This window comes from Aquila chrysaetos, chromosome Z, assembly GCF_900496995.4.
Source record: "Aquila chrysaetos chrysaetos chromosome Z, bAquChr1.4, whole genome shotgun sequence".
In the NCBI taxonomy this organism is placed as follows: domain Eukaryota; kingdom Metazoa; phylum Chordata; class Aves; order Accipitriformes; family Accipitridae; genus Aquila; species Aquila chrysaetos.
Genome location: NC_044030.1, coordinates 25,161,714 through 25,177,321, shown reverse-complemented (window position 1 = coordinate 25,177,321; position 15,608 = coordinate 25,161,714). Strand labels below are relative to the sequence as shown.

The following is a 15,608-nucleotide window of genomic DNA, read 5'->3' as shown; positions in this document are numbered from 1 at the left end:
TCTCCCCCTTAATTTTCCTTTTCTTTTTTTTTTTCCTGCTTCTGACTGCCTGTACCTGACACTGAGTTTGCGAGGTACCAAAATATTCAGACTCCTTGCCTATCTGTCCATAAGCTGCGACGCCTAGCAGTTATTTTCTCAGGATTTGCCATCTTTTGGTCTCATACATTTCTTCTATGTTCGCACCTATGTTTCCATGATCAAGTAATAAACAGCACAGAAATCACACAAATATTTTAAACCCGGTGTACATTGTATCGTAGTGTTGCAATGATGCAAATATTCCTTACCAGTTATTAAACCTTGAATCTAATCCTCTGTGCCCACTCTCCACTAACCCTAAGGTATTTCTAGGCGTGTCTTTTAAAACAAGAAGTTGTGAGGAAAATCGTTGCTGGGAAACGGACTCACCGCGCGCCGGAGGCGGAGCGGGGAGGGGCAGCCTCGCCCCGCCGCGGAGCGCCACGGCTTCCTTCCAATCGCGCCGTCTCTCCGAGCCGGGAGGCGGCAGCGGAGGCGCACCTTCCTTCGCTGACTGGCCTCCAGCTGCAGCGCGTCACCAGGAGGCGGGGAGCGCTCGGATTGGCTGGGAGGGAGCTGGGAGCCTGGCGGCGATTGGCCCGCGCCGGTCACGTGGCGCTGGTGGGGCCGTGACGCCCGCGGTGGCGGAGGGGCTCGGCTTGTCAGGTAGGTAGGTGCCGTGCGCGGCGCGGCGGCGCCGCCCCTGGTGCCCGCGCCCCGGTAGCGGCGCCCGGGCCGGAGGGCGGCCGCCCCCACCCCCTGCCGTGCCCTGCCCTCCCGCCCGCCCAGCAGGCAGCCGGTGCAGGGGAGCGGGTAGGCCCCGCGCGGGGGTTTACCTGCGGGCGGGCAGGGCGGGGCCGGGCCGGGCCGGCAGCACCGGCGCCGCTCGCGCGCTCCTCTGAGGGGGCGGCGGCGGCGGCATCCGGTCGCCGGCGGCGGCGCGGGGAGGCGTCAGGGGCGCCTCTCGCCCAGCGGCGGCTCCGCCCCGGCGGGGCAGGCAGCGCGGCGGGTGCCGATCCCCGCCCCCGGGGCCGCCGTCGGGCCGGGGGCGCGGGGCCCTGCGCGGGGTCGGGGCGGGCCCCTGGGCCGGCGGCGTCCGGGCTGGGGGGGCGAAGGGAGGGAAAGGGCTGACCGGGTCCCGTTCCTGCGGCGCCTCTCCCCGCCGGTGCCCGGCATGTCTGATCCCCTCCTGTGCTCCGGCTGCGCCACGGCACGCTGGCCGGGCTGTAGCTGCTGCGAATAACGGGAGGACGCGCCAGCTGCCGCTTGAAACTCTGCGGTGTGTGCCCGCCCCCCTCCCCAAGAAATGCAGCGCCCCTGGTTTTGTTTAGGTTTTTTTCTCCTGGCCCCCTCCTGTGAGAATGCTGTACAACTGAGCGGCTGCCTTCACTTAAGCATTAGATTTAGAGCCTGCGTTGGTCGGGCCTTGGTGCTCCTGCCCTGGCTTTTTTCTTGTGAGTGTTTACGCTTTGTGTGTTTGTGCGTTTCATGTCTGCGGGGGTCCTGAGTGCTCGCATATTTGGTATTGGAGAATGAAATGTATGGAAGGGCATTAAACATCCCTTTTCATGTTGGCGTATGTTTCTGTTTTGTTTGAATTTACATGAGCGTACAGCCTTGGAAGTGACACATCCTGTGTGAACGGCTAGGGTTTTGTTATGCTTTTAAAAAAGCCAGCTCGTCATCTTTTTCCAAGAAAGCAGCAGTGCTTTCCAAGTAGTTGACATAACTTCTCTCCACTTTGTAACAAACCTGCACAAAGTGACTTTGATGCTCTGCTGTATTTTAATGCAGCTTCTTCTAATAAGTTGCAGTGTAAGAAAAAACTGGATGACATCTGCAACTTTTTGACCAAAATAACTTACTGGGTATTATTTTCAGTTAATTGTACCTACTAAATAATGGGTAATAAAGAGATGACTGATACAGTTTACTACATGTATGTGCTAGTCTTCTGAAGACTCAAGGAGGTGGGACGTTCATACTTTTAATCTGCTCACAATCAGTTGCAAATGATGGACATGTTATAGTTTGAGTTACTGTAGGGATTATTGATGAGACAAAGGTGTGTTCTCTTCTTTTATATATTCCTTTTTAATGCATTGAAGCAAATTGTCAGTGCTGTTGCAACTTTAAAATATACATGCATGGAACGTTAACCCCGGCAGAGTTGAGCTTTGGGGAATTGCTTTGAAGCAGAAGATCAAGTCTCCTGTGTACAATGTTACTTTTTAACTGAGCAAAAGCTCTGTTAACCATCATCAAGATCCTTTCCTGCTTTCCTAGAACTATTAACTTCATGTCACAACTGAATCTTTCAAAAGGAACGTTCTTCTTCAGTTGGTATTTGGATTGCCAGTGCCTAATGTGATCATGTAGAATCATTCTGAGGAGACACTTGAAAATAAAGACAGGCCGAAGAAGGGGCGGGAGGATTTTAAAGTAGAGTGATACAAAGGAAGATGAGACAGGTCTTCTTTAAGAGAGGGGGGGGGAGAGGTAACATTTGCTTCACTGGAATAAAGAGATTTAACATGGGGAAGCAAGATTCAGCTACATGGGGTTGTACCGCAGTTAGGTCACGTAGGATGTATTTCCATACTTTAAAATGTTCAGAGTTCAGTTTAGTTCTTCGTGCAATGGAGAGGAGAGGTGCTTTGCTGATACGAAGTAAGTTTATGCTAGACGCGAGTCGGCCGGTGTGTTCTTTCTCCATGCGGAGACCCCCTCTTCCTGCCCGGCTTGTGCCCTCTGCTCGCTGCCGCTGCTCGGTGTTCTTTCAGCTGGGAAGCAGAGGGATGAAGGAAGGTATGTTGCCGTGTCAGCCTGAAGGCGGAGAAAGCTGGCAGCAAGCCCGGAGTTGCTCAGTACAAGGAGATGGGCTAGCAGCATGAGGTCATAACTTCACAGGGAGGGGTTTTTTTGCAGTGTGTGGGAAGTGGGTCTAGGAAAAGGAAAGGGGATTCTTTTGCTTGGGGGGGAGGAGAAGCAGCAAAGAGAAGAGAGGAAAGCCTAAGTTCATTCCAGCAGGAAATAAACTGCATATATGCTCCTATCGTAAGATAAAACTCTCCACATAGCACTGTCTTAATTATAGTGTTGATGTATTTGCCTTATAAAAATGGATTTTGAAAACTTAGTGGAGGTTTTTTTTATACAGTAGAGAGAGTCTTGGAACTGTTGAGGAGTCACCATTTTGTTAGGGAGTTAAAGGGTTTAAAATACTGTGCATGTAAATACACAGCAGGATTCTGCTGTATAACATTTGTGTTATGTAACTGTAGCATTTCTTTGGACAGATTTATTTTGGAAACTTTTTTTAGTAGTGAATCAGTGGAATTCGTAGCTTTGTTTCCGAAGTTTGAGAGAAGATAGTTACCCTTCTTTTTAAGAGCTACGTGTGTGGTTGCATACAGCGCATAGGAAGTTTTGGAAACGGTTCTTACAATGCAGCAAGGGTGCTTCTAAAATTTTTTTTTGGGGGGGGGGGGGGGTTCTTTTAGGACAACTTCATGGCATGGAGGATTTTGATACCTGTCATCTTGTAGCATGAAATCATATTTGAGAGCATGACTGTAATCTTTTCTAATTCCTCTTGCAAGTTTAAATGTAGAGTTCAGGTTGGTTTTGAGTGTTATGAGTCTGAAGAAATAGGGATTTTTTCAGTCCTATGTGTTTCCCTGATGATGATAAAAATAAATTCCCAATAAATTAAGACTTAATGCCGATATTAATCTGAGTGAATTGTACTTCATAACATCATTGTACTTTGGATCTCAGATTACCATTTGCTCTATAGTCACCAGCGTCCTTTTCATTGCTGCCTTTCTACACTAGAAGGAAAAAGCCAAATGGTTTAACCACATACAATTTCAAACTTTCTTTCCCACATCTGAGCTTGTTACTAACCTGCTTATGACCCACAGATGATGAGTGTCATAGCAGTGTGTAGAGACAGCTCTCCATACTCAGAGTTGTACTGTAGTTCAGTGACTGTTTTCTGGCCAGTTGTACAGGTTTGTCAGAATTCCCAGTCTTTGAAATGTATTAACTGGCTTGTTAGAACACAGCTCTGGCTGCTTAATCTTGCCTGTGTTGTGAACTTGCACCTTGAGCAGCGAGGGTATTTCATTAGGCTTTCTGGTATGGTTGCTCTTATTTTCTGCTGAGGGGAGGGTTACTACTTGGGCCAAATCTTGCCCTTAGGTTGTTGATAGGGTGAATGTGGAATAGCAGCAGTAGTTGTGTTCTGTCAGACATTTCTGTGACGTAGCTCTGTATTAAGAGAATCACATGAAACTTTCGACTATTAAGGGAGAAATAAAAACATTGCATTTGTACCCTTAATCTGTCCTTTAGGTATGCTTTACAGTGTTGCATGCACAATACTGTAGTCCATTTGGAATGCTGTCTTATTAAGTGCTAGTAATGAAAATACTTAATGAATAACTACTTAATAGTTTATAATGTATTAAGCATTTTTCTACATGGTATTCAAATCTTGGTCTCAGGACAGTCCTTTCACAAGCTCCCTTGTAATTGATCTTAGAGTCTCACAACCTTTTTTTCATACTATGGTTTTGGAAGCGATTTATTTTAACATGAGGAGCTGAGACATGAAGAAATTAAGCTTAAGCATCAAAATAAATTACCATAATTAAGACCTAATGAAAAATCAATTACCTTTTAAGTAGGGGCAACCTGTGAAAAGTTTGTGAATTGTTGCATATTATGTAAGCACTCTTTGCCAGAAGCATAAATAGAATCCAAAATAGTGTTAAAGTGTATTAAGCATGAGCCCTTTGTTCCCTGAAATTGCCTGTTTAGAAACTGGGAGGCATACAGTTACAGCAATGAGCATGATAGAGAGGCTTATCTTCATGACTCTGACAGAATGCTGACTCATCCCCAGAGCACTCCATCCTCTGTAATAACTGAGTTAGGCATTTATGGAGAAAAGCACTGTGGAAGTAATTACATGATCACATAATGCATATTCCAAAGAGGGTGGCATTTAGGTTTTCATCCTAAATTTGTGAATCTCTTAATTTCAGTACTTGATATGTCAGCTTTGCTGCTTTTCTCCAACTCTGTTTATGCTTAACTTTTTGCTTTAGGAAAATTGGAAAGTCTTATTCCATACATTGACAGCATATTGTAACTTACATTGTTCATCATCACATTTATACTGTTTGCTGTTTGAACTGAGAATGGCAGTAATAAATTGTTTTTCTCAGTACAAAACAGACTGGAGTGGGAAAGGGCATAGATTTAATGGTTATTTAATAAAGGCAGGAATAACTTTATTGAATATTTGGTGCTGTAATGCTCAGACAAATAATGTATTAATAATGGCCCAGCTGGTGGAGGTTGTTAGCCTCTGGGCTAGAAAAATCACAAAATTCACCCTTGGTGAACCTATAAACCAGTCAGAGTAAGGTCTTAGGATAAACTTTAATCTTTGAATACCTAAAGCTTGTCCTATCTGCTATTAAATTGTATAAGTTTGTTCAAAATCTGTTTACTGTAGCGTACTGCCACTGTGTCTGTTAAAATACAGCTTTTGTGAATTATGCTAAAGCTTTCTTTAATGTTTTGGGTTTCTTTCAGATAGCATCTGTCTTCCTAGTTGTGGCTTCTGCTTTGAAATGTTCATGAATGTAAAATAGTACCCCACAGTATTTGTATCCCAAGTAAGTTTCAGGAATTCCAGATAGGGGTGCAGTCAAGTGAAGTGGCTAAGTTTTAAAAATGTGACAGCTTAAACACTGTAAATAGTGGTATACTAAAACAATTGTGCTATCCCTTCAGCAAAATGTTGTGAGAATTGCTTTTGTAGCCAATTTTAACGAAAATCGTATGACTTTGCAGCATCTTTTTACTAATTAAAAGATACAAAGCATCAAGTCAGAAAAACACACTTGTTTATTGTTGATGTGAGTATATTTCTTGTATATTGATGCTGTGAATTGTGTGTTTTCTCCCAAGGAGAATATCTTTTGCATAATTTTTGTAATACAGTTGTTTACCAGTTCAGCAGATGTGGTAACTGTAGTTCACCAGATAAAAGGAAATTCCTGATTCGCCAAATACAGGAAAATGTTAGCAGTTGAAGTGCGCAGTCAAAAAAGCAAAGAATTGTAAAGAGTTAAAAGGTCTGTAACAAAGGTACAGGAAGGCCTTTTAATACCCAGTTCTGCCTTTTGGATTAGGTGGATGTTGAAATTGGAGTGGGAAATCTGTCATCAGTGAATGTGTTAAGTAAATCTGAAGCTACTATTTTAACAAATTTAAGTGGCATCTAGATCATGTAATTTACCTAAATGATTCTTTTTTATGTGAGGAGGTAATTACACACATCCTTATTGAGGTCAAAATCTCAGTTTGATTCAATCCTTGTCTTCCTCCACAGCCTCTTAGTTTTCCATGCTGCATGCTTTCTAGCTCTGCTTTTCTGGGGCCAGCTGGTATCCTCTGAAAGAAAACCTGCCCACAGCTGACAGGATTGCTTTCTCCAGGCTCTGCTCCAGCCACAATGTGGATGCACACTGCATCAGATTTGTGTCCTATGCAGAACAGTCTTGTGGAGGTATCCTATCCCTGTATGCCTTGTGTCCTCAGACCTAAGGCTTCATGTTTCCACTAAGCATGCAGTGCATACCCTGCATATCATGCTGCTAAAATATGATGCTGATGGGCTGTGATCATGGTGATCTCTTGTGCTCTGGTATTTCACCACCAGAGTCCCCAGAGGCAGACCTGGGAAGCCTAGTAGAGATCTAGGGATTTCCAGTGTGGATGTGGCTAGTCTGCTTTCAGCAGGTGGGAGCTGCTATTTCCAAAGCAGTGATTAAGCAGGTGGTTGTTAACATTTGACTATTCCAATAGGATGGCTTGTGTCCTTCTACAGAATTTTTCTCAGATTAGGTTGGGATTTCAGGTATAAAGATGCAGTCAGTCAAATTCCCTTCAACTGTCTCAGAGTACAGTACAGCAAGAATTCTCAGGGACCTAAATAACCCTTGCCTACAATACAAACATTAATATCATGTCTAATTTTTTTTTTCCCTAAAGAATATGCATGAGTTGTGCTACATCCTGAAGTATATTGGACTCATAAATGAAAAGTTAGCTGCTTGGTATGATTTCTGGAAAGAATACTTTTGATATGCAGAATGAAAAACTTGGGATTAAAAAAAAATTCTGTTGCAATAAAGATCAGTTAGGATGAATTTTATGTATGCAAATAAATTTCCATGTGAAGAGTCCAAGCATACGTTTTTTTGGCTCACGTGCACTTCAGTACCGTTTTCCCAGAGGTCCGGGACGTTAAACATCCACAACTTTTAACTGTTTGTTACAACATCTGTTAATTAAAGCTTGATCCATTTATACATTTTCAAATGAGAATAATACCCTTCAGAGCGAGTGTTCTTTATAATCGGGAAGGCTGATGATACCCAAGCAAAACTGACTGGATCTAAAAAGATAGGGTAGGTTTCTTCATGTATCTTGAAAAGTTAATCCTGGTGTGTATTTGTAAAATGTATGTATTAAAATTTGTTACGTGCTTCAAGTGTTTAAGAAAGTGCAAATGCATAGTTCAGTCATCTGTCTTTCTGGTGACTCTACCTTTATAGTGAGAGTTACTGTATCACATTTAACAGAGGGAGTTACCACAGTGAGTATCTTTTAGGATGTGGAGCATACAAAGGAAAAGTCATTCAGCTCAGGAACAGCAAACAAAGACTTGAGGCAACACGTTTCTGTGAGCCACAAGATATGTTATATTTCCTGCAGTGTAGCAGTCTGGAGTATCAACTGTTGGGAAGAGATAGGACTCCCTTCCTCATGGACCTGTGTTCCTCATGGGCTGGTTTTCTGTACAGAGTACTGTGTAATCATACTACATTAAATGTGATACAGTGGTGCCAAGGAAACAAGTGACCTCAAGAAGACTGAATGAACAGTGAGCTAAGTAGAAGGTTTAATGAACCAGAAGGCTGTAGTTAGTTTAATGAAGGACAGAAGCAGCAACACCCTGATTGCTCTTTGAATTTCTTTTCAAAGAGTGATAAATACTTGGAACTAGATTATGTTTCTTCTGAGGAGACCAGTATTGTCGTATATTACAGACTAAGGGCAGATTTTTAATCTAATTGGTTTTGGCTGCAGCAAGAAATTCTGGCTGATGTTGGGCCATAGGAAGAAATTAAACTGCCTTTACACTTCTAAAAGTATTTCATATCCTGTGGATTTCTGTTTTTCTATGGCAGTCCACAAATCTCAAGAGGTAATACAGTGCTTCTGGAAGAAGCTCCTAGCACTGTTCTGGATTTCTAAGTTGGAACATGCAATGGCAGCAGCTAGAAGAGTTTTGGGACCTGAAATCTTTCCAAGGAGGAATCTTACGTGGTGTATTGTGGTGATGAGAGACCCTCAGTACTGTGTCAGAATTCTTCCCTGCTCTGTCTTCCCCAAAGAGGTATTTCAGTAGATGGCCTTTGGATTGAGGGTTTGTGCTGACTCTTGCTGCCACTTTTCCTAGCAGTTGTTTCCATCTTCCGTATTCATCTAAGACAAATCTCCTGAAGATGCAGTACTTTTGTTGTCTTTCATTGCTCTTGTTTGTTCACAAGTTTCCTTAATACACTATATAATATACACTTTAAATGAGCCTGAGTCACTGAAGTGTGTATTATTTTTTTTTTTTTCAATTTGTGGTCAACTTTTGGTCTCTTTAGCATTATATGTTTCTTTGTAATTCTAGAACGGTCCTGTCCTTTAGCTGGTAGAACTTGTAACAGGGTTGAGATGCTGGAGCACAGTGCCTGCCACATGAGAATAATTTTTACCAGCCTCATCCTTCTCAATCTGTTTTTCTGTTAAGATCTAGTGTGGAAATAAATGTTGCAACACTGCAGAATTGAGAGTTTGGTGAAAATTTATTGGTCAGATACTCTCTATAAAGGCTGTGCTTTTCTTTGGCTTTCCTTGCAGCCTGGAACTTAATATAAGGAAAGTTTAATCCCTGGAAAAGTACAGGAAGGAAAGCTTTCTTTACTTGTAAGCTCGTGGAGGGTAATGGGAAACTAGGTGCATTTACCCTTTGAAAGCAAGGGTGATGTGTGTCTGTTATTTTCTAAGTGGCACTGCCTCTTTCAGAGTTAATAAGAGCACAGCACTGAGTCCTGAGACACAGTGCCAGAGTGTGACTTGTGGCAGCCAGCCTTAGCTCTGCTCTTCCTAACCTGTAGCTGCCTTCAGCTTTTTGTACTTTTCTGCCTGGTCTGCAGCATCTGCCTTGCTATTTATCTGTGACTGTGAGGTAGAAACTTCTACAGGAGGGAAGCAAAACTGGTTGAGTAACAGCACCTAAAGAGCACTTACCACATGGTTCACTAACAAATGGCAGCTCTTCCTGTGGCACATTTTTCACCGGAGGCCTGAGATGATAAAGGGCATGCTGACGAAGTTTTCAGGTCATGGGGAGCTGGGAACAACTGCAGGTGTGGTGGAGAATGAGATTACTATTTAGAGTAATCTTGGCAAATGGGAGACATCATCTAGAACAAAGCAGGGTGTCAGCGAGCACAAAAGCAATGTGCTGTCTGTAGGCTGCGCTGCATGGGTACGATGTGATGGGGGAAGAAAAAGGGTACAGTGCAGTTCTGTGGAAGAGGACCTGGAATTTTTGGATCACAAGCAAAGAAGGACACAGTATCATGCTGTTGGGAAGAGGTTAAAGCAGTTGGGCAGGAGCTCAAAAGTAATTTGAAGTAATCTTTCTGCTCTTTTCACAGTTGGTGGGTCCAACAGTACCCCACTGTTCTAGATTCTGAAATCTGAGTGAGATGGGGACCGACTGGAGGGTGTTCAGAGGACAGCAGTGGCCTAGAAAATTATTTAAAATGAAAGATTGAAAGGATTAGAGTTGCTTAGTCAAAAAACAGGATATTCAGGTTGCAAAGAAGTGGCTATTATCTTCTCTTTATTCCTCAGTCATGGGGTGGGGAAGGTGAGATTTGGTCATTGAGAAACTTTTTCCTCAGGCAAAGGGCAGGGGAATACTGAATCAGATAGCCTGAGAAGACCGAGACTTGACAAAAATCTTTCTGCCATAGGTAGGTATCTGTGGTTCTTTGGTGGAAGGGGAAATAATTATATGGTGTCTTTAGATTATAAGCCTTACACCTACATGTCAGTGACTTTACTTCCATCATGTCTGTTACTACCATTTGCACGTGTGAAAAGAATTCCAACAAGTAAATGAAAACTTTGTTTATCCAAAAAAGGAAGTGTGTCTTGTAATTCTAGGCAGAGGGTCTTAGAGTTGTTTTTTGGGGTTTTCTCTGTTTTGTTTGTTTGTTTGTTTGTTTTGGGTTTTTTTACTACTGACAAATGTAAATCCTATTCTTTGATGGAGATCAATGCTTCTTGTTTGCATGTATTTTTAATAAGGTCACAGCTGCAAGAGCTGCTAGGGAAAATTATGGTCTTCATACAGCTGCAGCGCTAAGAGAGTGAGAGTGCACTGTGTGAGGATGTTTGTATGCAATCAAGTACAGTCCCTCTAGCCCAGTACTTGCTACTGTCAGATAAGAAGGGGCTGCTGGCACAAACGTAGAATAATAGTTCCTGTCCTGCTTTTGCAATTTAGAGACATCTTGAGATGGTCTGCTGTTCAACAGATCTGTTTTTTTCATGAATTTTTATAATAATTTTTGAACCTGTTTGTTTCTTGGTCTCAAAAATGTCTTTAGGCATTGAATTCCCTCATTTAATTATTTACTAGGCAAAGAAGTACTTAAGAGCAACTTTTTAAAATTTCATTTGATGTTCCCATGTTCTTCTGGGAAACACTTCAGGCATCTGACATACCATGTCTCTTTGTGCTATCATGATTTTTTTTTTTTTTTGTACTTTGATCTTGTTACCGAAAAGCTCGGAATGAAGAACCTATCAACACCAATTTAGTGTAGATAAGCAGACACTTCTTTATTGACGGCCGGGTGCGCGGGCGAGTCCTCTCACGAACCACGCACACCTGTCACCAAAACAATAGACCTTATATTAAGACTTATTGATACATATTCATTAGATTTCCAAGAAAAGTTATACATATTCATTAGACTTCCGGAAAATCATTAGCATATGTAAATGTCCTTTACGCAGGCGCAGTGAAGGTCTCTGGTGGTCCTCAGGAGTCCTCTGGTGGTCTTTCATAGTCTTCCTCACTCGTCCGCTTCTTGACCTCTCAGGTGTCTCAAAGCAACAAACTGGTGTCCATAACGGTTTCCTTAGTTTCTAAAACAAACACTACAAGACTACCAATCTTTGTCAAAACTTCTGTGGTTAAATGATTTTGAACAATACTTAAATTCTCATGGTTACACATTATACATTTTCTAAGCTCCTAAGTTCCTAAGGCTACATTTCAAACTTAACACTCCCATACTTATGCTTCACAATTTTCTACTTTTTAGTCAAACCAAACTCTTTTATAATCAGATTTTAATTTCTTTATCTTGTTATCTAAGTTCTGAATGTTCCTACTAGATGATTTTAGCCAATTTCTCCGGCCTTGGTACTGGGCTATACAGGGGATTTCACAGCAGGTACTGGTTGGTGGTTAAATGTATAAAATGCAACATACATATGATCTTGCTAAAATATTAAAATTAAATATGATTAATTCTAACTAATAACAAATCAATGACAAATCAATAACAATCTGACACCCCATCATACTTACCTGTTCTGTGAGCTAAAAAATTCTCTTTACTTTCTTTGTGTAGAAGCTGCTCCATACTCTGATCAATATTACCTATACTTTTTTGATGCTTTACATTTGTCATGAGATAGAATAATTTGAGGGTATAGGCACACCATGAATGCATCAGCAGCATAAGAATATGTTATTTTCTCTCTTCATTAGAAAAAAGTCTGATATTCTGGATGGTTCCTAACCTGCCCAGTTCAAAGCACTGAAAAAATGTTTTTGAAGATGTATGTTCAGAGGCTACCAGACCTTCTTCTGGTAGTGGCATTAAATAACCTGGAGTTCTCTCTCCTAGTGTGTTACATTGGATTTACTGACACGTGACTTCATCTCCTGTTTTATATGCTTGCTCAGTATTCTGGGGTTCTGCAAATTTTTTAATCATGGGTTGGTTTTGGTTGCTCATAATAATTTTGTATAACTTGCAAACTTTAGCACAGGTGATACGTGAAATGACAGATATGCAGGTTACCGTTCTGAACAGCAGTCCAAGTCCTGGCACAGATTCTGGTGAGGCTTCTGACTCTCTCCCCTGTGAGTCTTTCTCTCTTAAATAGTACCCTGGAAGGTCTTCATTTCTGTAACAGCTTCCTGTGAGAGACATCAGCAGAAAATTTTTGGAAGTCTTCTGTTCACTACCACTTCCAGCACCTTTATCCACAGGATCCTTGATTCCTTCAAAGAACTCTTCAAGTTGCGAAGCATCACGTTCCTCTACAAAAGCTGTGGTGTTGTTTTTCTTCCCATTATTCCAGTCTACAGATTCTTCAGTATGGTTTTAACCACCTTGCCTGGTATGGAAGTCAGACTGTCTTTGCTGTGCTTTTCCTGATTGCCTTGTCAAGCTCTGAAAAAATTTGATGTATTTTCCACTCCCCATTCCTCTTTACTTAGGTCACCTTAAGCCTGAGTTTTTGCAGAATTAATAGTTTGGCAGTTTCATATTTGATGCTTTAACACTTCAGCTGAATAGTATCTAGCTCTGGTGAATTCTTACTATTAATTTGATATTTTTAAATGCTCCTCTGATGCTTCATTTAGAGAGATTGCCTTATGTATCCCCAGTCTAAAGAAGACATGGTGTGGGACTGGCTTTGACTGTCTCAGAAGTAATTTCAGAAAACAACAGATCATCTAGGTTTTCTGCTTTATCCATATCTTCTTCTAATTCTTTTATATCTTCATTTTCTAGTGGTTTATTGCATTGAGGTAGCAAGCTGTATCAAATTCTACTATATTTGAGCTCAGAAATAGCAATGGGAATTTTGTAACATTTTATTGCTCTCTTACAGATGGCTGTGTAGTTCACTGGCAAGCTTTTATTATACTTCTGTGTACTAGCTAGCATATGCCTATCAGTTAGACCAGTACTGGATTTGTATTACCAGTTTTAAATTCTACTAATGACCTGTATGCAGATGAAAATATGCATATAGATAAAAATTCAGTAGTAATTGGAATTCTGAAGAAAAGTTGGGTTTGCATTTTATTTTTATATTGACAAACAAAATTCTCCATTTTAACATATGTGATAGAGTAGTTCTTTAAAAAAAAAGGTGTGCTTTTTGTCTGTGTGCAGAGAGCAGAAGACATAGCTTGTCTGTATTTAAGTGGCTCCAGTCTGTTGCTTCATTTAATAAATGGAATTTTCAGAAGGGGTTCGTTTTACCACATGCAATTCTTTAACATCTGCTTGAAATCTGAATGTGCCCAGGTGGTGGTGGTAGCATGTGTTTTACTTTCGTGAGTCCCATTTGAACCAGGAAAGGGGTTAAAAATAATGTTTATGTCCAGTGGTATTCTGGTGTTTCCAACTGGTTTGTATTTGTGATGGGAGGACTGGAGCCAGATTTACTACACTGTTTTGCTCTTGCTTGTAATTTTTTGCTGCTGAAGACTTTCTCTTGGGCTTTGCAACTTTGCAACAAGTATTTTTTGTATCTGTTATTAAAAATGTGGTGAATTTTGTAATGCTTCTAGCCTGCTGCATTTTTTTGCTCCTTTTGTATCTGCTTGCACAGCTGCTGTTTCTTTGCAGTGACTGAATGTAAGCATCATTTGCAGTCTTTTCTATTTTTGGTCATGGAGAATGGAAGTTTTGTATTTATATTAGGCAGCACTTTGTTTCTGGAATGTCACTAAATAACCAGAAAGGAATACCAAATAACATCTGCTTGAATATCAACTAAAACTATCCCTTCATAAGATTTTATAAAAGTGTCCATGATTAGTGCTTTGTTTTAAATAATGGAGATCTTGAAAAAAGTTCTCATTTTTTTACCGTTATACACTGTGTCTGTCTTTCAGTTTTGCTTAATGTGTCTCTTCTTACAAGGGCATTGCTAAACTGATGCTGAATGTTTCATCTAAAGATTTAACTTTAGATGAGACATTCTGCTATGGGATTGTGAGTGAATACTTCACATAGGTCCGGATGTAGCTTATACAGTATACCTTACACTTGTAAGCTATATGCAAAGCCTGTTTCTTCTTATTTTTTGGAGTTTATGTACTTTTTTCTTAATATAAAACCTCAAAGATCCAGCCTAGACTGCAGTCCAGAGTTACAATTTGAAATTTTAGTGCTGCAGTCATCTTAACTTTCTGACCTTTTACTATTCTAGATATTGGAGTAATTAGAGCCATATAAGCAATTTCTGTGTCTTGATTGGTTGCTTTCTCATGTTGCCACTTGTTTTCTTACAGTCTAGTGAAAATACCGCTATGAAGTTTATCTTTCATATAATGAATTTTGGTTTTCATGCTTTCATTTTCCTTACTAATGGGCTTCCTTTTTGTTTTATCAAGGGCAAAGTTCAGAAATAAATTAATTATCTAGTTTTCTGGCTACAGTACACTGCGTCATAAGAAGTTCCAAGAACTTAAAAAAAATAAAAATCTTTGGTCACGTGTAGAGACAAAATTATTTCTTCCCTCAAAATTGTGTGTATGAAGTGATAGCATGCTACTACTTGCAGTTATTTGAGAAGTCTGCTCTTCTGTTTTCTTGAACTCTGTGTCTTATTAAAAAAAAATATCTGTCTTCTGGTAATAATCTGAAACTGCAAAGCAAATTACCTAAGTTTAAGTTTTGCAATGTAGTTTGAAATGCTGAAATAATAATAATAAAAAATGTTTTATCTGTTTTTATTTTACAGAGTCCCCAGAAAATAAAAGTATATTTTAGAAAGTGAGAATCAGAAGAAGTAGCTGCTGACATAAAGGGAAATGTATTAAGGATCATTTCTTAGGGAAAATTTTTTAAGGTATGTGAGCTATGTTTTGCAGAAAAGCTGCTCATTTGGCCTTGAGTGGACTAATATTTCAGACCAGTTTTGAAACAATCAGGCTAGTTTTAGATTACCACTTTGGATGTTTATTGAATGCAGTAGCTCTATGGAAGCATTAATTCAGCTAGTTCGTGTTCCATACATTTCACATCAAATGCATATGTAGATAATATTCTGAATATGTGGTTAGTGTAAACAAATGGTAAATAAAGCATGTGTTTTGTGTTTCATGGTCTTGCACATTCCAGGAATGGATCCTACACTAACAGAAATGTCAGTTGTTTTAACAGTCTATTTTTTATTTAAGGTGTGGATGGAGGGCTGAGAATGATTTATTTCATTGTTTTAATGGAATATAACTACTGTAAGCCTCACATTCAGAAATTGAGATGGACTGTCTAACAAATTGATCACTTGATATACAATTTCTTTTAAATCAGTACAGAAGCCTTGAATTTGAGGATTTGTTTCCTGAATCCAAGTCCTCTTCCTTTTCTGATTTTGCATGATTCTTA

At 40.6% G+C, this 15,608-nt stretch overlaps 1 protein-coding gene across 17 annotated transcripts in view; it reads left to right on the top strand.

The window, feature by feature from the left end:
- Positions 1-599: 599 nt before the first annotated feature.
- Positions 600-15,608, top strand: part of FER (FER tyrosine kinase) — a 204,697-nt gene continuing 189,688 nt past the window's right edge. For 11 of the 17 annotated variants that reach the window (XR_005931516.1, XR_003921813.2, XM_030003736.2 and 8 more), the window contains exons 1-2: positions 600-687; positions 14,962-15,069. The gene's annotated coding sequence lies outside the window, so the exon portion shown is untranslated. The other 6 variants (XM_041120640.1, XM_030003739.2, XM_030003741.2 and 3 more) reach the window with 6 other exon arrangements.